The 20,402-nt window shown below is 46.1% G+C and overlaps 1 protein-coding gene across 1 annotated transcript in view; it reads right to left on the bottom strand.

Annotated features, from left to right (window-relative positions):
- Positions 1-20,402, bottom strand: part of LOC123829407 (olfactory receptor 10A7-like) — a 42,213-nt gene that overhangs the window by 20,480 nt on the left and 1,331 nt on the right. The gene's annotated exons all lie outside the window — the stretch shown is intronic.

Genomic DNA, 20,402 nt, shown 5'->3' on the forward strand with positions numbered 1-20,402 from the left:
AATGCGGAAAGAGTTCAGGTGACAACTGACAGTGGATGATTGTGGGCAGGGAGACGGGTGTGTCTTTAGGCTCTGTCAGGCGATTGTTTTGTTAGACCGCGCCACAGAGCCCATAGGGCCATCCATCAATCCACCCCACATGACAGCTCCAGGGAGCAATTACCTGATAAAGTGTCCAGATTATGCAAATGGAAAGTGCCCTCGCGTCTGTGCTTCCGTGATGCTCTTGAAACTGCTGCTCAACACTTATTTCTGCCCTTCACTGCCATTCACCAAACATTCACGGAGTAGCAGTATGTGCCAGGCTGTATTTTAGGCACTAGGGGTCCAAAAATAATCCACATAGAAAAGTTTTCACAGAGTTTAGAAGTGGGAAAGATAAATGATAAATACACCAATAAACACATACGAAATATTTCAAATAACTGTTATGCAGAGAACTACAAGGGGGTGGAGTCATAACAAGGGACTAGGTAACATGAACGGTGAAGGAGGATGCTTTAGTCCTGCTATAACAAATTATTAGGTGGCTTATAAACATTGAAAATTTACCTGACTGGTGTAGCTCAGTGGATTGACCATGGGCTGTAAACCAAAGGGTTGCCGGTTCGATTCCCAGTCAGGGCATATCCCTAGGTTGCAGGCCAGGTCCCCAGTAGGGGCCACATGAGAGGCAACCACATAGTGATATTTCTTTCCTTGTCTTTCTCCCTCCCTTCTCCTCTCTCTAAAAATAAATAAATAAAATCTTAAAGAGAAAAGAAAATTTATTCCTCACAAACTGGAGGCTGGGAAGTTTGGAATCAAGGCTCTAGCAGACTTGGTATCTAGTAAGGACTTCCTGGGTCATAAATGGTGATCTCTTTGTACTCTCACGTGGCAGGAGGGACAAGGGAGCTCTCTGCAGTCTCCTTTATAAGAACACTAATGCCATTCATGAGGACTCTGCTCTCAGCACCTCAATACCTGCACAGGAGAATCACTTTAGCACATGAATCTGGGGCAGGGAAGGGGAGGGGAAGAGGTGGGAGGAAGAGGTGGGAAAGAGAGGACACCAACCTTCAGTCTGTAACAGGGGACCTCTCTGAGGGGACATTTAAGCTGAAAGTGTAGTAACTTCCACAATGTAAGGAGGAGGAGGAAGAGCATATCTGATTAAGACAAGTAGGGAAAGTAGCCCCTCCCACACTGATGCTTTCAGGGTAGAGGCCTGAAGGCATCAATATACTTGGCTACTTGAAGGGACTGAAGGGCCAGTATGGCTGCAGCAGAGCAGGAAGGGAGCATTGTTTGAAAAAGGAGGAACCAGATCATGTAGGACTTTATAAGCAAGAGTAAGAAGTTTGGTTGTAATTTGATTTGGTTTGATTTTTTTTTCAATGTGGTACCAGCATTCAACACGAGTCCTAAAAATCCTAACCTCCTGGTGTTCACACCCATGTAAAAGCCCCTCCCACACTGATCTGGGGCTGGCTTGCAGGAACACGCAGCAGTGGTGGTTGGTGTGTTCCTTTTGAAGGTATTTCGGTCTTTGCCTTTGCAATTGCTTGGGGGAAGATGGCCACATATTGTAAGGACACTCAATCAGTCTCATGGCCAGGTCTATGGGGAGAGAAATGAACTTGACATCAGCAACCCACGGAAGTGGTCTTCTAGCCTTAGGAAAGCCTTCAGGAAGACTGCAGCCCCAGGCAACATCTGACTGACAGGCTGAGCTACAACTATCCAACCAGGCTCCTCTAAAAACATATAATTTTTTATGAGCTGCTTAAAAGTAAGTTGTAGGACACTTCATCCCTAAATACTTCAGCTTACATCTCCCAAGACTACGTAACCAGAATAACATCACTACATCTAAAAAAATGAACAATAATCCTACATATTCATATTTCCCAGTTGTCCAACAGTTATCTCTCTGAGACTTTGGATTTATGTTCATTATGATAATAATTCATGAATAGGGTGTAAGCAAGAAATTGGGATGATCTGAGTGCCCATCAGTAAATGAATGGATCAAAAAACTATGGTACATTTACACCATGGAATTCTATGCAGCAGAGAGAAAGAAGGAGCTCCTACCCTTTGTGACAGCATGGATGGAACTGGAAAGCATTATGCTAAGTGAAATAAGCCAGGTAGTGAAAGACAAATACCATATGATCTCACCTTTAACAGGAACCTAAACAACAAAACAAATAAACAAAATATAACCAAAGACACTGAAATAGAGGACAGGCTGACAGTGATCAGAGGGGAGAGAAGAGGGAATTTCAGGGGAAAAGGGGAAGGGTTTACAGGGACAAGAATATAGACACATGAACAAAAACTAGGGGGGTGTGGAAATGGGAGATGGAGGTGGGGAGGGATGGGCGGGTGGGCTGGGATGGGAGTAAAAGACAGAAAACTGTACTTGAACAACGATTAAAATAAAATTTGTTTAAAAAAAGAAAAAAATTCACTCTGACTTCTGCATGAAGAGTGGATTAAAAGGCTTAGTTTCCTGGGGCTGCTGTAACAAATTGTCACAAGCACAGTGGCTTAGGACAGGAATTGACTCTCTCGTGGTTCTGGAGGTCAGAAGAAGGAAATCAGTATCACTGGGCCAAAATTCAGGTGCTGCCTCTTACAGCCCCTGGTGGCTGCAGGCATTCCTTGGCTTAGGGCTACATCACTACAACCTCTGCCTCTGTCATCCCATTGCCTCCTCTTCTCTGTGTGTCAAAGCTTCCCCGTCTCTCTCTTATAAAGACCCTTATGATTGCATTTAGGGCCCACCCTGATCATTCACAATAATCTGTCCTCTCCAATCCTTAATCATATCTGCAAATAAGGTAATATTTACAGGCTCCAAAGAAAAAGACCTGATGTCTTTGGGGGGCAGTATTCAGCTCACTCCATGGGTCTGGAGTGGAACGGAAACCATCGGTAGCCACTGTCTACGTCCAGGCAAGAGATGTCTATGTCTTGGACCAGGACAGAGGTAGTGAAGAAAGGGAGCAGTGGACAGACACGGGGTAAATTTTTGAGCTACAACGGGTAATAGATTTGATGGAGGAGGTAGGAGGTGTGGGAGGAGTGATCAAGAATCCCCTAGGGCATGTCTGATACCCAGCTAATCTGTGCTACCTGGACGTCACCTCCTTGAGATCCCAAAGCTTTTCATTCTCTCATCTCTGAAACCCAGCTCAGGGCTTTTCTTATACTAGAGGTCTGTGCAATTGTTTGACTGAATTTTAAAAATATATGGTGTTCAAAGTATCAATTACCATATTTTGCCATGTCTAATGGGTGCTTTTCTGCCCAAATTTCTGAGGAAAAAATAAAGATGTGCATTATCCGTGGGTAGTGCCTGAATTACCTTGTATCTGTTCTTGTGTTTTGTAATCATTTGTTACATAAATTTTCTTATACCATATTTGTTCAAAAATAAAGGCTAAAATTCCTTTATAATACAAAAAAACAAGTATCTCCCTGGCTGGCGTAGCTCAGTGGATTGAGCGCGGGCTGGGAACCAAAGTGTCCCAGGTTCGATTCCCAGCCAGGGTACATTCCTGGGTTGCAGGCCATAACCCCAGCAACCGCACATTGATGTTTCTCTCTCTCTCTCTCTCTCTCCCCCCTCTCGCCTTCCCTCCCTAAAATACAAAAAAAACAAGTATCTAAATAAATAAAAAATTGAATTAAAGCCCTGGCTGATGTGGCTCAGTGGATTGAGTGCTGGTCTGAGAACCAAAGGGTAACCAGTTCAATTGTCAGTCAGGGCACATACATGGGTTGAGGGCCAGGTCCCCAGTAGGAGGCATGTGAGAGGCAACCACACATTGATGTTTCTCTCCCTCTCTTTCTCCTTCTCTTTCCCTTGAAAAAATTAATTAATTAATTAATTAAAATTGAATTAAAAATTAAAACAAAAAGATTTTTTTTTCCTGAAAGGGAAAGAATGTGGGCCAAAAATGTGGGTGTGCATTATACACGGCAAAATATGGTGGACTCTTTGCCAAAGCCTTGTGATGCGCGGAGATGTCAGGCAAGCTTTGGGTTGTTCTGCTGCACACCAGGAACTCAGTCTGAACCTGTTAGCAGGAAGTGGTTCTCAGATTAGAGTTCCAGATCTGCCTTCCCTCTGTCTGACCTAAGAGAGTACCGCAAGGAATCCAGAGAGATCTCTGAAGAGACATTTTACTGACAAGCAAAAAAAAATTTGTTATTTTTTTAAATGATTTTCAGTACTGTTATCATGGTTAGATTCATCTGGTGTTACTAATTATTTTAAGAACAGCAGCTAAAAGGCTATGAAAAGCATTGATAACATATCAGTTCCTGAGGACTTTATCTTTAGTATAAATGTCACCAAGGGCCCTCATCCATTTACGTACTTTAAACCACCAAGTCTAAGACAAAAAGAAATGAATCTTCTTTGAAGCCATTAAAACAGTGCTCAGCCATAGCTATATTCTGTGCAAGTACAAACATCAGACACATTTACTCACTTCACCTTTAAAGACTGCTAATTATTAGAAGTCTATCTTGGGCCAACTAGTATTGTTTGCTTTCCTTGGATCTTATTAAAATAACCCTGAAGAAAGAAATAAGTGTTTATCTCCACTTATTTACTCATTTCAAGTATGGATACCAAAGAGATATGCTACGTTCAGAGCAAATCTCTCTCTCCCAAGTTCTCCCTAGCTGAGAAATCTGAGTGTCTGTCACTCACTACCAGCACCAATAAGGAGAGACAAGGATTGAATTTATGGGCACTTCATTCAGATGGCCAGAGATCTGAGAAGATGGTGGGTTATGTACCTTCAAAACCACCTTAACACCTCATTTCAAGCCAACATTTTTATAAGGAGAAGAAAGGGTAGGTAAGGGGTTTGGAAAACAGGTTAATTGTATAAAAGTTGCAGTCCAGCTGCAATGTTCCTAATACTTCTTTATCTGTTGATCAACAGTCCTTTATTTGCATCTCGGGCTGTGTCTGCCCACCCCCCCCCCGCCCCGCCCCCGGAACACAATGGCTCAGATACCATCTTCCTGGCTTGCAGACCCCATGGGGCACAGAGGCAGCTCCTGGAGTGGTCATGCATCCCAATTCCTGGAATAACAGCTTTCCACAAGCGTTAATCGCTTAAGCCTGTCAATTAGAGCAAAGGCTAAAATCTTTAACTCTTGACTTCTCCTATCACTCTCACGAAGGTCAGCTGGAATGCGCAGAGCGCTTGGCAGAGTGAGATCTGTAGTTGTTAAAAAAAAACCTGGTCCCCACCCCAGCCAGCTAAACCAGAATCTTCCAGGATGGGGCCCAGAAAGCTCTTTTAACAAATACCTGCAGTGCTTTTAGTGCAAATAAAGTTTGGGTGCATTTGTAACATAAGAAAATGCCTTTTCAACCCAAGGGTGGAAAAAATAGATCCTGGGCCTAACAGACGCCTGGTGACATCTTCTACCTGCTGCCCAGATCATCTGAACTCCTGCAAGGACTGGCACAGGGCTGCAGGGGAAGGTGCAGCCCTGGAGCAAAACCAGATAGACAGCGGACTAGCTGACGGAGCAAGTTCACAGTCACATGCCAACCACAGCGAGTTCCCAACAGTGCAGGGATGAAAACCATGCACAGGCCATGTGACCATTCATGGTGTGGGTACACACGCATTATATACACATATACATACACATTTGCCTGTTACCTTCCTAAAATGCTACAAATTGTATTCCTCTGTGGTAAGTTCTCCCTTTAATTTTGATACAGACTTGATTTATGCTAACTTGCAGAGCAGCTTAGTTATATGCAAAGGGTGGATGAGATACTTACCGGTAAACAATCCACTTTTTTCTCCCACAGGTAAGAACCTGTCTCTCCTAAACTGCTTGCCAAGCACACAAACTGCAGGTACTGGTTAGGATGGTTGAAATGTGATTCTTGTGTTTATGTATTTCACATGGTGGCTGTTTTTATTGTTCCCAAAACAACTACTCAAAAACTCTGGGAACCAATAGAAGGGTTATTCGACCGAGGAAAAGGGAGAGAGGGGAGGAAAGGGCACTGCACTCAGGGCACTCAGGGCACTCAGGGCACTGCACTGGAAGCAAAGATTACAGGGGGCATGCTATCCAGTGTTCCCAGGGCCAGAAGGCCTTCTTGGAGCAGATTGTTAACACAATTTCCTGCAGGAGCCTAGTGAGGGAGAGATGAAGAATAAATCCTCTCGCCTTCCTGGAAATTTTCTAAAAGATCTTCCAGATAATCTCTATCATCAGCCAAACCTGATAGAATATCAGAAAAACAAAGCTGGGTAAGCATCATGCCATAGGGACAATGATTGGGCAAAGCCATGAATTTAGCACCAAAGCACAGTGGACCCAAATGGCGCCGCCCTAGGCGTCCAAAACCAAATCAATCCAGGGTACGCCAGATAGTTCATTCATACCATTGTTATGCATAGAGGGACAGGAAACAAAAGAGAAGAAGGGGCTAAGGAATAGGAAGTGGAGAAACCCTCCTTTTAAAGCTCCTCCCTCATAGGTCCTATCTGGGATGTGGCCTGGTTCCTGATGAAGTGGGGAATAGAACTCCAGGACGACACCTGTGGCCGGCTGTGTCTTCAAAAGATGGGCACAGCAATATCTTCCACCACCCTCCTGCTCTCCTACAGTGTGACTCCCCCACTCCTGCCATTGAAAGGTAGGCTACAAGTCCCCCCGAATCCTAGTGGGCTTGTGGCTGCTTCAGTCAATAGAGGACGCTTCCACGGTGTTCTGGAACACTCGAATTTGGAACTCTGAGCTGCCAGTTGGTCCAATTGAGCTGAGCCTGCCCTGGTGGAGAGGCCATAGGGAGGTGCCGGCTGAGAAAGCCCAGCTGCCGGGCAGCACCAGTGGTCGGCCGGGGGACTGCCATCGGACTGCGTGCACGTGAGGAGCCTCAAACCGGAACTGCCCAGCTGAGCCCTTCCTGAGTTCCTGACCCACGTGGGATCATGAGCAAAACTACACGATTATGTTAAACCGTTAAGTTTGGGGGTGATCTGTTACACAGCAATAGCAAAAGGAACAATATGTGCATGGAACCCTAAAAATTATAAAATCTCAAACCCTTTTCTTCCCTTGCATAATTATTTCTTTGTTATTATTTCTGCATTCTGCATGTGTGTGGGTCACAGCCATACTGTGGCCGCCTTCAAAGGGCTGAAAGGGAATGTTGGTCTGTGGCTGCTTGCACCCCAAAGGCTGATTTGACTCAGTCTACAGCAGGACTGAATCCCCAAGTCCTCAAGGGCAGACTTTCCAAGTGGGTAGAAAAAAGGCAAATCCCTATGTCATGTGGTTTGAGAAGTAATTACTTCTAAAGCTCCTTTCCTCCTCACCAACTATCTCTTCTATAAAAATGTTTATAATTCTACCATTAGGAATTGGCTCTTTCACACTGGCTGGTGTGGCTCAGTGGATTGAATACAGGCCTGAGAACCAAAGGGTTGCTGGTTTGATTCCCAGTCAGGGCACATGCCTGGATTTTGGGTCAGGTCCCCAGTAGGGGGCCCAAGAGAGGCAACCACACATTGATGTTTCTTTCCCTCTTTCTCCTTCCCTTCCCCTCTCTCTAAAAATAAATCAAATTTTAAAAAGAAAAAAAAAGAAGTCAGCTCTTTGGAATTATCTGATTTTTTAGTTTTCTAACAGAGTAGTAGAAAAAAGAAAGACAATGCAGCTTAACATAAGAAGGAACCTTCTCAAATTAAAGCACTGATGAGTCTTAGGAAGTGAGTATTAGGACATAGCTCTCTGCCACAGAAGGTGTTCAAAATTGGTCACCTGCAGGGGAGGTGAACAGGGTTGGTTTGGATTAGGTATTGGCAAACTTTGTATGTAAAGGAGAAAATAGTAAATATGTTTGGCTTTGTGGGCCATATGGTCTCGGTGCGACTGCTCAGCCCTACCATTGTTGCTACTTTATAGTGAAAAAATATTTATAAGTAAATGGACGTTGTATTTCAACAAAATTTGAATTCCCCAAAATGGGAGTCAAGCTGGATTTGGCCCAATTTGCTGACCCCTGGCTTAAATCATCTCCAACATCTTTTTCAACCCTCAGATTCACTGATAGATTAACCTCCAAAATGTCAACACCCCCCGTAGTAGATCCTTAAAGCTACGATGTGACCTTGAACCTAGAATCAGTTCTACCTCCCATGTGGACGAAGTTGTCTCTGCACATGAGAATGGGCCTGAGTGGGCCCAGGGACGGTCGGGGAGAGGTTAGTGTGCACAGGAGGGTCAAGGGCTGCCGAAAACTCTGGTCCTTCAGAGCGCAGATGACCTAAACTCAGAGGGGGTCCCTGCACAGGCGGCTTCTGTTGGGGCTCATCTCCCTACTGCCCCACCCCCACCAGCAGATGGAGAGCAGGGGCCAGAAGAGTGCTACTTGCTTCGACCTCCCTGTGTTGAAATGAATGACGTTAAAGCACGTTCATAGGGAGAGCAGAGGAAAGGCCCATTTCATCATCCCCCTAGTGAGGCAAGTTGAAAGCTGATGCCTGCCAGTCCCTAGAGCAAGGGCCCCTGATCTACAAGGGGCACCAGCTCTCTAAAAGGCCTGGAGGTGGAGGACCTCCTTCAAGGGGTTAATAACCCCTTGGGCAAAACTAAAAGAACTTCAGTGTTTCTTTTTTCCTTTGCCTTTTTTATTCTTTCCGTCTTTTGCCTTCATTGTATGACACCCTGAACTAAATACATTTCACAGAACTCATCCAAGGACAACTGCACACTTTAGGGAAAACAGAGAGATCAGGAGAGGGAGGCATAACTGCAAGAACAGTGTGCACTTGGCTCTTCCTGCGTCCTGCTGGCCCGTTTCTGCTGTCTCTTCAGGTGTCCCCATCCTGCGGACTCTGCCACGCAGCCACCTGCCCTTCCCCTACACACACACGCAAAGCCTCAGTCATCGCTCAGACCCTGCGAATCAGTCCCAGGGGCCTCTCCTGTGGGTTAATTCCTTTGGTGGGTTTAGTTTCCCACTGCAGCGGCCTCACTGTCCCACTCAGAAGCTCTGGACCAGATCTCCAGAGGGAAGACCTTCGCAGCACCTCCTCCCCAGAGGCCTGCTGTGTCTCTGCAGGACCAGAGTCCTGTGAGGTCCCCTGAGAGCAGAGGGCAGAAGAGAGCTTCTCTGGGCTTGGCTTTCACAGTGTCCACCCTTTGTCTCCCCTCTTCCCGTTTCTCCTCACTGTGGGAAAACGAGAGACTGGTGCATGCAAGCACCTGTGCTTTGGGGGGATGATGCGTGTCTGTGTGGGGGCACGGGGGCCTCCCCCATGTTCTGTCTAGCCCAGCATGTAGGACTCATCGGAATGTTTACACATAGCAGGCACTCAAAAAGTATGAATGGGTAGCAAATGGTGTAACTCGGTACTTTTAACTGTCTAAATGCATGGTATAAAATGATAGCAAATTTGTGCAGCATTCTTAGGTATCCTGGGAGTGATATTCAGAATGTCGTATCTGGTAAGGCAGTTACCCCCAGTTGGAATGGACCCAACCTTAGCAGGGGCTGGGAGTGGGTGGTCAGGGGCCAGGAAGCAGCTGTTTTCCTATTTACCAACCATGATGGAAATGTGTCAACATGTTAACACCCCAGATGGTCATCCTGGGAATACCAGCTGAACTTCAGCTTTGCTGTCCTCAGAGTGGACAGGGAGACAGTATGGGACAGAGGAGGCAAGTTATTAAGTAATGTTGCCCCGATGCATGAAGAACTACTTCAGAAGGGCAGAGGGTACCAAGCTGTTGTCCATCCTAGCACCTCGCCCACAACAGAGCTTCTGATGACAGAAACCTGAGGCTGGCCTCAGGCCAGACGCCCTGTGGATGAAGTTGTCTCTGCAGTTCCTTTATCTCAGCCCCCTCCCTGCACACTCACCGTCTCCTGACCTAGGCCCCCTTCACCCCGGGGTGCTCTGTTTAGGCGTCATCCCCTGAGACGTCTCCATTGCACCAAGAGGCAGCTCATGCTCTTGACACTTTCCTCCATTAGCAAAATGCCCCTCCTTAACACAACCCAGGGAGCAAAGCTTTGAACTGTGCTATGTGGTTGGGGGTTAGTTCTAGCTCTCGCACATAAAGTTGACTCACTCCCAGAAAGTCACGCTTACTGGGCTCTGTGGGGTTGAGCTGGGTTAGAGGAGGAGGACTTCTCTGGCCAGGCCACCTTCAGTGGCCCACAAAGCAGGTAGCTCATCCCACCTGCCACTGAGTCAGTCAGCTGGGACTATGAGACTGGGCCAGATCTAAGGGTCTGAGCTTGAGGACCACCTCATCAGAACTCAGACTTGACCTGAGATTAAGAAAGCCCACAGCCCATGAAATGAGGGGGTGGAGGGACTGGGGGGCAGCAGGCAGAGAAGAGGTCCTGTCTCAAAACATCCTTCTCCCACCTACCTTCTGTCACGTACCTAAAACCCACTGAATCATGAGATCTTCTTAAGACCACAGAATCAGTGAAAACAAACAGCCCTTGGAAAAATATCATAACTCGTTGTTCATTCATCTATCCATCTTTGCCAAATGTTTTTGAGCCTTGAGAATAGGCAAGACAGCTGTAATTTTTACCACTTAAGAGTGATCAGAATACACGTCCAAGCCGCCAACTCCCCCTCTGTCACTTCATCTTGTTGTGTTTTCACTTACCAGGTCTCTGCCTTCATGACTATCTAAAGTTAGATCACCTGTTTATTTATACTGGTCTACTTGTCTCCTTCCTCCCCTCCCCCAACACGAACCTGACAAGGGCAACTCCCATCACTGTAATCCCACTGCCTGGAACAGTGTCTGCCACATAAGGGCACTCCGTGAGTATTTTGTTCAACAAGTGAGATTAAGATGATGACAGTTATGATGATGATGATGATGACAATGACAGCTAACACTATGAGTAACTACTCTGTACCAGGCCCTATTCTGATCTTCATGGATTTGTTATTTCACTTAATCCTCACAGCCATCCAGTGAGGCACGTGGTATTATTATTCCCGTTTACTCAGAAAACTGAAACCAGAAAGACTCAGTAAAATGCCCAAGGTCACACAGCTGGAGAACGGCAGAGCCAGGCTTCAAACCCAGAGCCCGAGATCACGGGCACTTCACCACACTGCTCTGCAAAGATGAGTAAGACACTCCCAGTCCCTTGAGGAAAAGGCTAGCGGGGACTGTGAAACATGAGGTGACGGGCTCTGCCACAGGCTGGAATGGCGTGGAAGCCACACGGCGTAGACCAGGGGACGGGCTGTGGACAAAAAGGATCCTACAGGAAGGAACCTCTCAGGGTGCTGTCATCGTAAATCTGGTACGTCCTTGTGCATAGTCACACTTTGCTTTTCCTTTTCCTTTTTTTTTCTTTTTTTGCATGTAACTCCTTTAATAAAAGGTTTATCTTTGCCGTAACAATGGACAAGCCCTGTCCATTGTTTCTGTGCACCTAGGTTAACACGCCTTTGAAAGACCTCTCTTCCAGACCCCTCAAGCTTCGCCACCCTCGGGATAACCCATAATCTGGTCAAGTATCCTAGGAGCCCGTCTCATCTTGCCTTCTCCCACCTTCATGTAATCGTCCTTAGTTCCTGATGCTTAAAAGAAGCTGCAAAACTATTATCCTCCAAACGCATTTGAGAATTTACTCTCTAGCAGTTGCCCTCAGTTTGGTTGGAATAATTTCTTATAAAAATTCTCTACAGACTTGGATGTTCTTATGTCAACAGGTTAGTTCAAGGGGTATCAAGAGCATCTCTGCTGAGTGACAGCATCGGGTCAAGGTGTCTTTGAGGTATATAAAGGACAAGCAGGAAGCAATGGGGGAGAAGGGCATCCCAGGAAGAGAGATTACATGACAAAAGGCACACAGGCAGAAAATAGAAGCCATATGCAGAGACTGGGGTGGGCAAGGGAAGGAGGATTCAATCTGGCTGGAGCCCAGGTCAGGGAGAGGCCCAAGGACTAAGTGCTGGGGGCTGAGGTCGGGAGAGGAGAAGGAGGCAGGGTGCAGGTGCTCCGAGTGGAAGGCTGGACTCCACGGAGATGTAACATGATCTGAGACTTACTTCTGAAATGAATTATGGTAATTAAGACGTTGGGGACTCAGGAGGCAGCAGTTCGGCCCGAGGATGAGGAGTATTAATTTCCAATAGTCTAAGGTAAATGGTGTGAGAGAGCCAGCTGGACACAATTAAAGGACAAGCTGACCTCAGTGACTTAATGAGCTAGAAGCCACCTGGAGAGGAACGGCAGGAAGGGAAAGGGGGAACACAGAATTGAGAATGAGTTGCCCTCCAAACATTCTTCATTTGCTTGACACCTTTGCTCTGGACTGTTCCTGTTCATAGATATCATTTAAATTCTGAACCTCAGGCAGTCATCGATTTTGTTCTGCTCCTCCCCTGCTTAAGAAACGGCTCCCTGCGAATCTCATCCTTTCTGTGCTCCTCGCTGCTGCTGATTTAAATGCCCTGAGACAAACTTCAAGCCAGGAGCACACCCCTTTTAGTCCCCAAGGTGGACCTCGTCTGAAAAAAAGAAGCAGATGAGACATGATTCCACACTGAACAAATGAAGAGATGTTTTCCCACAGCAACTGCTTTGCTGATGGCAGTTAGAGAAAGTCTGATTTCCAGAGACAGAGGAAGAGAGGACAAGAGCAGCACACCAGAAGATGCTCCCCAAGGCACCTGGGAACAGAGTGGGACCCTCTGACACACCCAACAGCAAGGAGTACGACTCATCCAAGCACGCCCCATGCATTCCTAAAAGCATCTCTGGGCCTGGGACCACCCAGATTCAACCACACATAAGAGCCATGGATACCACTGTAATGCAAGGGACCCAGGCCACATGTGATTCAGGATCCTCACACTTGCAAGGGATGGACCTCAACTCAAACTGGCTCAAGAGCACACATTGTTTCATGCAATAGAAAGGCACAGAAGATTCCAGAAAGTGTGGCTGGGCCCACCTACTCAAATGAGGGCATCACTTCTTTCTCCAACTGTTGGCTCTCTTCTCTTCATGCACCCCCCTGTGCTCCGTGAGACAGCAAGAGATCCATCCCCCTGGCAGTTTCAGGTGTGGGTCCCACCAGCTTCGCAAGTCTGGCAAAACGGGAGTGGTTTGTATGGTTTAGGCCATGAGTCCATTCTCAAGCCAATTTTTATGGTCAGAGAGCAAGAATGCCCCATCGCATGGGCATGGATCACTTCTCACCAGAGACAGCTCAGTGCCAGGCTCACTGTCAGCAAAGCCATGCTCCTTAGCCAGCAGACACCAACAGTGGGCCAGGTGAGTGGTACCACCTACAGCTACCACTGCTGTGTGACCTCCTTAACTCATGATTGGACCATCCTCAATTCCACTGCTGTAACCAACTCCTTAGAACTCAGTTAACTTACTGTGCCTAGATTTGGACTTCCTTCCTATAGTGCTTTGTTGGAAAGCTGATTAGAAGCTCCGTGTTCATGGGCAGGGAAGAGTGTGCCAAAGGGTGAGTCGTACTGGTTATGACTGGGTAGAAAGGCAACTTTTTCATTGGGCACCCTGAAAGCATCATTGTTTACAAGTCATTGTTCTTGGGCCCAGTTACTTTCTGCGGGGAAGAATCTTCCAGTCTCCCGTTTGGGAAATACAAGTCAGGCTGATGGTGTCTGGGTAGCAGGACTGGTGTCAAGTGCGGGGGGCTCACCATCCAATGAGCAGATCCCCCCGCTCCCCCCAGCTCACTGTCTGATCCGGGGCCCCTCCTCCTGGCCTGTCTGACATCCGAGTCAGACGGCTCTTTCGTTCACTCTCCAGTTCATTCTCCATAAAATAAATCCCGGGAGGGGGTGGGGGATGGGCGGTTGCTTGCCATATTGTTCTGATGCACTTGGTCTGGAGTGTGTGGCTTGACCATCTGGAATTTTTAAAAACTCCCCAGGTGATCCTAATGTTCAGCCAAGCCCTGGAACTACAGCCTAGAACGAACGTATGCCAAATGTCAGGTATTTATATACCATCTTGCTGGACGATTATTTCCTGATCATTTTCCTACAGGAACTCAGCTTTTAATTTAACTTATTGTAAAAGGAAGTGAAAATGAAAAGCAGCTCTAACCCTTGCCAAGACCAACCTAAACGCACGAAAGAAGAGAGCAACCCTCCCGTCGCTCCCCTCAGCCTCCTGGGTTTCACTGTGTATAGAACACTTGTCACCACCTGAAATGTGGCGCATTTGATGCTCCCTGGAGAGCTCGCTCTATGGGTGCAGCGGCTCCCCTCAGCTCTGTGCAGAGTAACTTTCTACATCACCTGAAACTCCCCTGGCACAGGGGAGCTCTCGGTCACTGCTGTTAAATAAATAAATAAAGCCATAAATAAGGGAATGAAAACAAACAAGGCTATGAAATTCTGGCTTGAAAGGACCCCTTGCTGATGCCCCTAAGCTGGCTCTTGCAACTCCTGAGACTTTCTCTCTGACTATTCAAAGGATTAACATAGAATTGGACATTCACGTGTCTATCACCGATTTGGGTTTTGAGAGACTGCCTCAAATCATCCTGACGGACACGCCTGCCACCCAAGAAGCACGCCCTGCTTTACTTTTGCAGCCAACACAACCTGTCGGAACAATGCCCCTCCCACTCCTCGCAGGTAACACAAACCGAGAAGGGCCAAGTCATGTTTTCTCATCCTTCGCATTGGCAATCCTCTCTCCAGAGAGGTTTAAAGCCAAGGGAATGGGATGGGGGTATAGGACAGAAAAGTGTACTTGAACAACAATTAAAATTAAAAAAATAAAAATAAAAATAAAGCCAAGGGAAGCACGTTGGACTGTGTGTGTGATCTTTGTTTCACACATGCACCCTAAGACCCCACTGGGGTTCAGCTGGGTAGGACCCAGGCTAGTTGTACACTCATATAAAACGCTAGCCTCAGCTACAACGAAGCCTGAGAGCTTCCAAGCAACCAGGGTAACCCCATTTGCTCAGCGCACACACCCCAAGGTAAAAGGCATTGAGAGCTGGGTTTGGGATTTAGCCATCCACGCATGACAATGGTTTTGAAAGACAGCTCTGTTTTTGTCTGGCCACCTTATCCCCTATGGAGCTATTGACAAAAAAATTGGGGACCTGCAATCGTTTAGATAGGGATTTTTATTTTACCACCCTTCTCCCATATTCCACCTGATTATTTCATCCCACAAGGGGGGAGGGACCATAGTAAAGTATTTAAAGTACACCCCTGGGGGATACTCCTCCTGGCTAATGTTCCATTCCTCTAGGCTGAGCTGCCCTCTCAGTGCCCAGCAGCTGGGTTGCTCTGCTGGGGAAGATGAGTCCCATCCACCCCGTCCTGCTCCAGGCACCACAGGTAGTCTCCCTTTCCATGATCCAAATGCACTAAACTGAGGCCCATAAAGGAGAGGTAGAGAGAGCAGGAAGAACCAAGAGAAACGGAGAGATGTTGAGTCCAAGCGAAGGAAAGTCCTTGTAGATTTCCTGTATTTCCTGGGAATGCATAAGATCCCAAAACCAAGGCTGGGAAGCAGGACAAGAAAAAGCAGGGTGCTTCGCCACCGTTTCCTGCAACATCGCTCGCGAAGACCGCAACAGCACGGTCTGGTGCTAAATGGAATTCCGCACCAAAAAAATTTCAGTGAGAAACTCACAGTGAACACTCTTGCCATGCCACGTGCCGGGCATTGTTCTAAGGACTCGCCATGCTTTTCAAATTCTTCTTTACTTGTCAGTATTGAATACTTCAGTGAGCATTTCCCCAAAGCGAGGACATCCGCTTACATCAACACAGTAACAATTTTCAAAATCATCCCCTAATCTCCAGACCTGAATCGGATTTAGCCCATGACTACCTACCATCGATAAGAGCAACCCTGGACCACACGCTGCATTTAGTTGTCCTGTCTCTCCTATCTCCTTGAACTTGCTCTGCTCCCGAGTCTCCCTGGGTCTTCCTGAATCTTTCACAATGCTGACCTTCTTGAAGAGTACAGGCATTATTTTCTAGAATATCCATATCATTCAGGTTGGGCTGATGTTTCCTCCTAGGGTGGACTTAGGTTACGTATCTATAAATATTTTTGTCAAGATTATCACAGAAGGGATGCTGCCTCCTTCTCAGTGCATCGTGCTGGGAGGCACATATCAGCTATGTACTCTAAATCATTTAAAGCTCACAACCACCTAAGAGACATGTGATCTTCCTCCTCCTCTTCCTCTCCTCCTCTTCCTTCCCATTTTACAAAAGAGGACACTGAGACGTAGAGGTGCTATTTCACCTCTTAAGCTCATTAAGAGGTGAAATAAGTGGTGACGGTTGGGGTTTGAATCCAAGCCATGAAGTCCGGGGCCCATGCTCTCAACCACTAATTGATGCTCTCTTTCAAAAGGCAACTTTTGCTCCCAAGTGGAATAGGTTTAGATAACATCGTTATCGTTACTTCAGAAACAAGTCCCTCATTATGTGCCAAGCACTATGTTTCCCATACATTACCTTTTGTTTAAGATTTTTTAAATTTATTTTTAGAGAGAAGGGAAGGGAGGGAGAAAGACAGGGAGAGACACATCAATGTGTGGTTGCCTCTCCTGCACCCCTCACTAGGGATCTGGCTGGCAGCCCAGGCATGTGCCCTGACTGAGAATCGAACTGGCAACCGTTTGGTTCGAAAGCCAGAACTCCATCTGCTGAGCCACACCAGCCAGGGCTCCCTACGTTCTCTTAGTTAATCCTCACAATAAACCTTCGCCGTGGCACTGTCATCAAGCCCACGCTAGGGCCCATGTCCAGGACACACAGCTGCAGGGGCAGGGAGCGGGGCCTCCAGCTCAGGTCCGACCGACATCACAGCCTGAACACCTAAGCACTCCGAGTTCTCAGCCTGTCACACAGACGCTGCCACTTCACAGCCAGGAAGAGGCAGCTCCTTGGTTTTCGTAATCACTGGTTACACAGTCCTACACGTTTCCTAATGCTGGCCTCCGGCCTTCACAATACATTGAAATCAGCTGATCCTCTCTTGCAAAGGAGCCAGGGGTAGTAGGCCCAGCGGGGGGACTGGCCTGGTGAGCAAAGTTACAGGAAACACCTGGAGAGGAAGATCCACGGTCACCAAGATAAAGAGAAAACTAGGGCCCTGAGACACTAGGCCAAGTCCACAGGAGTCAGGTAGAAAGAGGAAGGAAGAAGCCCAAGGTCACAGGCAGGACAGAGCAGAGAGGTTCAAGAGCATTGCTCCAACAGGTTTCCTAGGTTTGTTTGTCCAGCTTACAGGTAAAAAGTAGAAGTGTAAGACATCCACCCAAAATAATCATAGAAAAGAGAAACATCTTCGTCCTATGTAAAGTAAAAGAACCTGTCTACTGATTCTCCCTTAAACTATTCATCGGCCTGCAATAGTTTGTATCACTTTTACCCAATAAAACCCGTCCCACAAGAAGAGAATGACTCGGGAGCTCCCAACCAAACCCTTCGCTTCTTAGGTTTATAGCACCCACATCTCTTCAACCGGTTGCATCAGAAACATTTGTACCCACAAAGAAAGCCACATTGTGGTCACACCTGACAAGAGGAAGTGTCCGATCTTTCTCACTTATGTTCATGGAGTCCCAAACTTAGTCCTATTCATTGCTCACATTCTCAAAGCAAAGGATGCGCACTTGACTTTTGAGTACTGAGCACAGATGTTTAATCCCAACGATCTCTCCTTGGACACTCAAATATGTTTAAAATATACATTTTAAGTGTGCTCTGCTCTAAGGGAAATAATAACATTTAAATCCAAACCTATAAAACACAAACTTGGTATATAAATATATCGGTATATGAGGATTTTTCTGGCCTCAGAAGGATTCACTGGGCATTTCCATTAGTGAATAATAACCTGAGAACATTTAAAATACTATTTGATCTACATGCAACTTTTCAGGGAAATGGGTATTAAATAAAAGAGGAAAAACCTATAGGTACAGGAAAAAGTATTAACGATTTTGCTAGTAACATTCCTGATTTCATAAAAGTTAAATAAATAATGTATAATATTAACCAACAAAACTAGAATACAACCCCCACAAACCAAGCTTACTGCTTTAAGACACATATGTGAGAAAGTATTTAATTTCCAAGTTAGTGACAGAACTGGCATTTTTAGACCTTCTCCTGTTATGAAATCGTATGCTACTACATGACAATACCGGTTATTTTTATCAGAAAAGAAAATGTAAAAAAACCTGGAAGACTAACGTAAAGATAGAAACATGTCCCTGAGTTTGCCATGTATCTCTTCACGTTGATCTGTTCTATGAATTTGAATTCATGGTAAATGTAGGCCGGAAACTATTCGGGGCAGTGGAAGTTTTGTTCTTGCTTTGAGATAAAGTCTGGGGAGGTCTGAAACCGGGAAGAAAATTCATACCCGAAGTGCTTGGGATTTCTCTCCTGTCCTTGCTCAGAACACCCCTAAGGAAAAGCCAGTGACCTCATGTGATTCAGGCCGAGGATACGCAGGAAAACACGAGGGCTCTGTTACAGCCTGCCCATCAGACAGGCGGGCTCAGGCAGCAAGACAAAGGGAAGATTGTAGGGACCGGGAAGCAGGAAATAGACAGATAAACTTGAAAATAGGTAGGCTCTTCCATGCATGTGCATTAGACGAAGGCAGGATGGGACCATGCCAACCACGACTGCCTGGAGGCTATTGCTGAAGATGTGGCTGAGGAAGAGAGTCACTGTTTCCTGCCCGCCAGGTACACGGGAGTGGATTTGGCACTGTGCTTAAATCATAACCCATCCTCAAGACTGGTTTGTACATGGTTCATGCTAGTCACTTCAGGGAGACTTTAAATTTGGGTGATGAAAATGCTCTAAAAGTGATTTTGGTGATGAGTTGTGTAAGTCTGTGAATATCCTAAAAGCCAGTAAATTACAAAAAAACCCCAAAGCAAACCAAAAACAAAAACCAAACAAGCCCTGACCCATTAGCAGCCCCCCCTCTATTTTCTGCCCAACATCTGCAGCCCTAGGCAACCCCTAATCTACTTCTGTCTCCATAGATGTGCATCCTGTGGACATTTCACATAAATGGAATCACGCGCTATGTGGTCTTTTGTGACTGACCTCTTTTACTTATCATTATATTTCCAAGACTCATCTGTGTTGTTGCACAGAGGAGACAGCTTTCAAGGGGAGACGAAAATCAGGATCTCGAAGATTCATCTGCCCCCTCCCATGTTCATCGCAGCGTTATTTACAAAGCTGAGATATGCAAACACAGCTAAATGTTTGTCAGTGGATTGATGGCTAAAGAAAATGTGGTGCATGTATACAAAGAAATATTATTCAGCCACAAAAAAAAGAAAGAAAATCCTGTCTTTTGTGACAACATGGATGAAATTTTAGGACATTAAGTGAAATGAGTCAGAGAGAGAAAGGCAAATACTGTATGACCTCACTCATATGCAGAATCTAAAAATAAAAGCCAAACTCACAGACACAGAGAGTGGAATGGTGGTTGCCAGGAGCTGAAGGATGGGGGAAATGGGGAGATATAAATGGGGAGAAATGGGGCACAACTTTTTGTTATAAGTTCTGAGGATCTAATGTACAGCATGGTGACTATAGTTAACAATACCGTATTTTTACTTGAAATTTGCTAAGACAGTAGGTCTTAAGCAATCTCACTACAAAAAAAAAGATAACTATATTAATGGATATATTAATTAGATTATAGTAGTCACTTCACAATGTATGTGTATGCCAAGTCACCACATTGTATACTTCGAATATATACAATTGCATTTGTCACTTATAGCTCAGTAAAGCTGGGGTTGGCAGGGAGCCTTCTATGGGCATCTTAGAGGTAAAGTACAGGCGCCCAGAGCAGAAGCTTTGCAGACGGCAGAGGAGAGGTTGCCTGGGGGTGTGGATGTGGAGCGAGGACTGGATTGCAAAGGGCACAAGGAAAATTTTGAGTGAGCGAAGGTGAGGGTTCCACAGACTCATGCTCAAATGCATCACACTGTGCATTTAAATAAGTGCAACTCACACTGTAGCAGTCCTACTGAAAAGCCTTGCAGATCTCTTTCCAAGCAAAATGAATCATCTGAACGTGAGGTGTTTGCCAGGAACCCCAGTCTCAACTTGCCGTCGGAAGCCCGGCTGAAACCAGTGCCGTCCGAGGACAGCCTGCGGGAACACGGACCGCGCCACAGCTGGTGCTCCGATGAGCAAAAGTAAACCGTTCGGGCCCGTAAGCCCAGTGCCTCGTCAAAATGCCCTCATTGAGCCACAATTCCTCACAATGTCCTCAATTATTTGTTAATCAAGATTCAAAATAAGAAGCGGTCAGGAGAAATACATGAGAATATTCTTTCTTGC

Source organism: Phyllostomus hastatus, unplaced genomic scaffold, assembly GCF_019186645.2.
Source record: "Phyllostomus hastatus isolate PE091 unplaced genomic scaffold, TTU_PhHast_1.1 phas_contig_137, whole genome shotgun sequence".
NCBI classification, from domain to species: domain Eukaryota; kingdom Metazoa; phylum Chordata; class Mammalia; order Chiroptera; family Phyllostomidae; genus Phyllostomus; species Phyllostomus hastatus.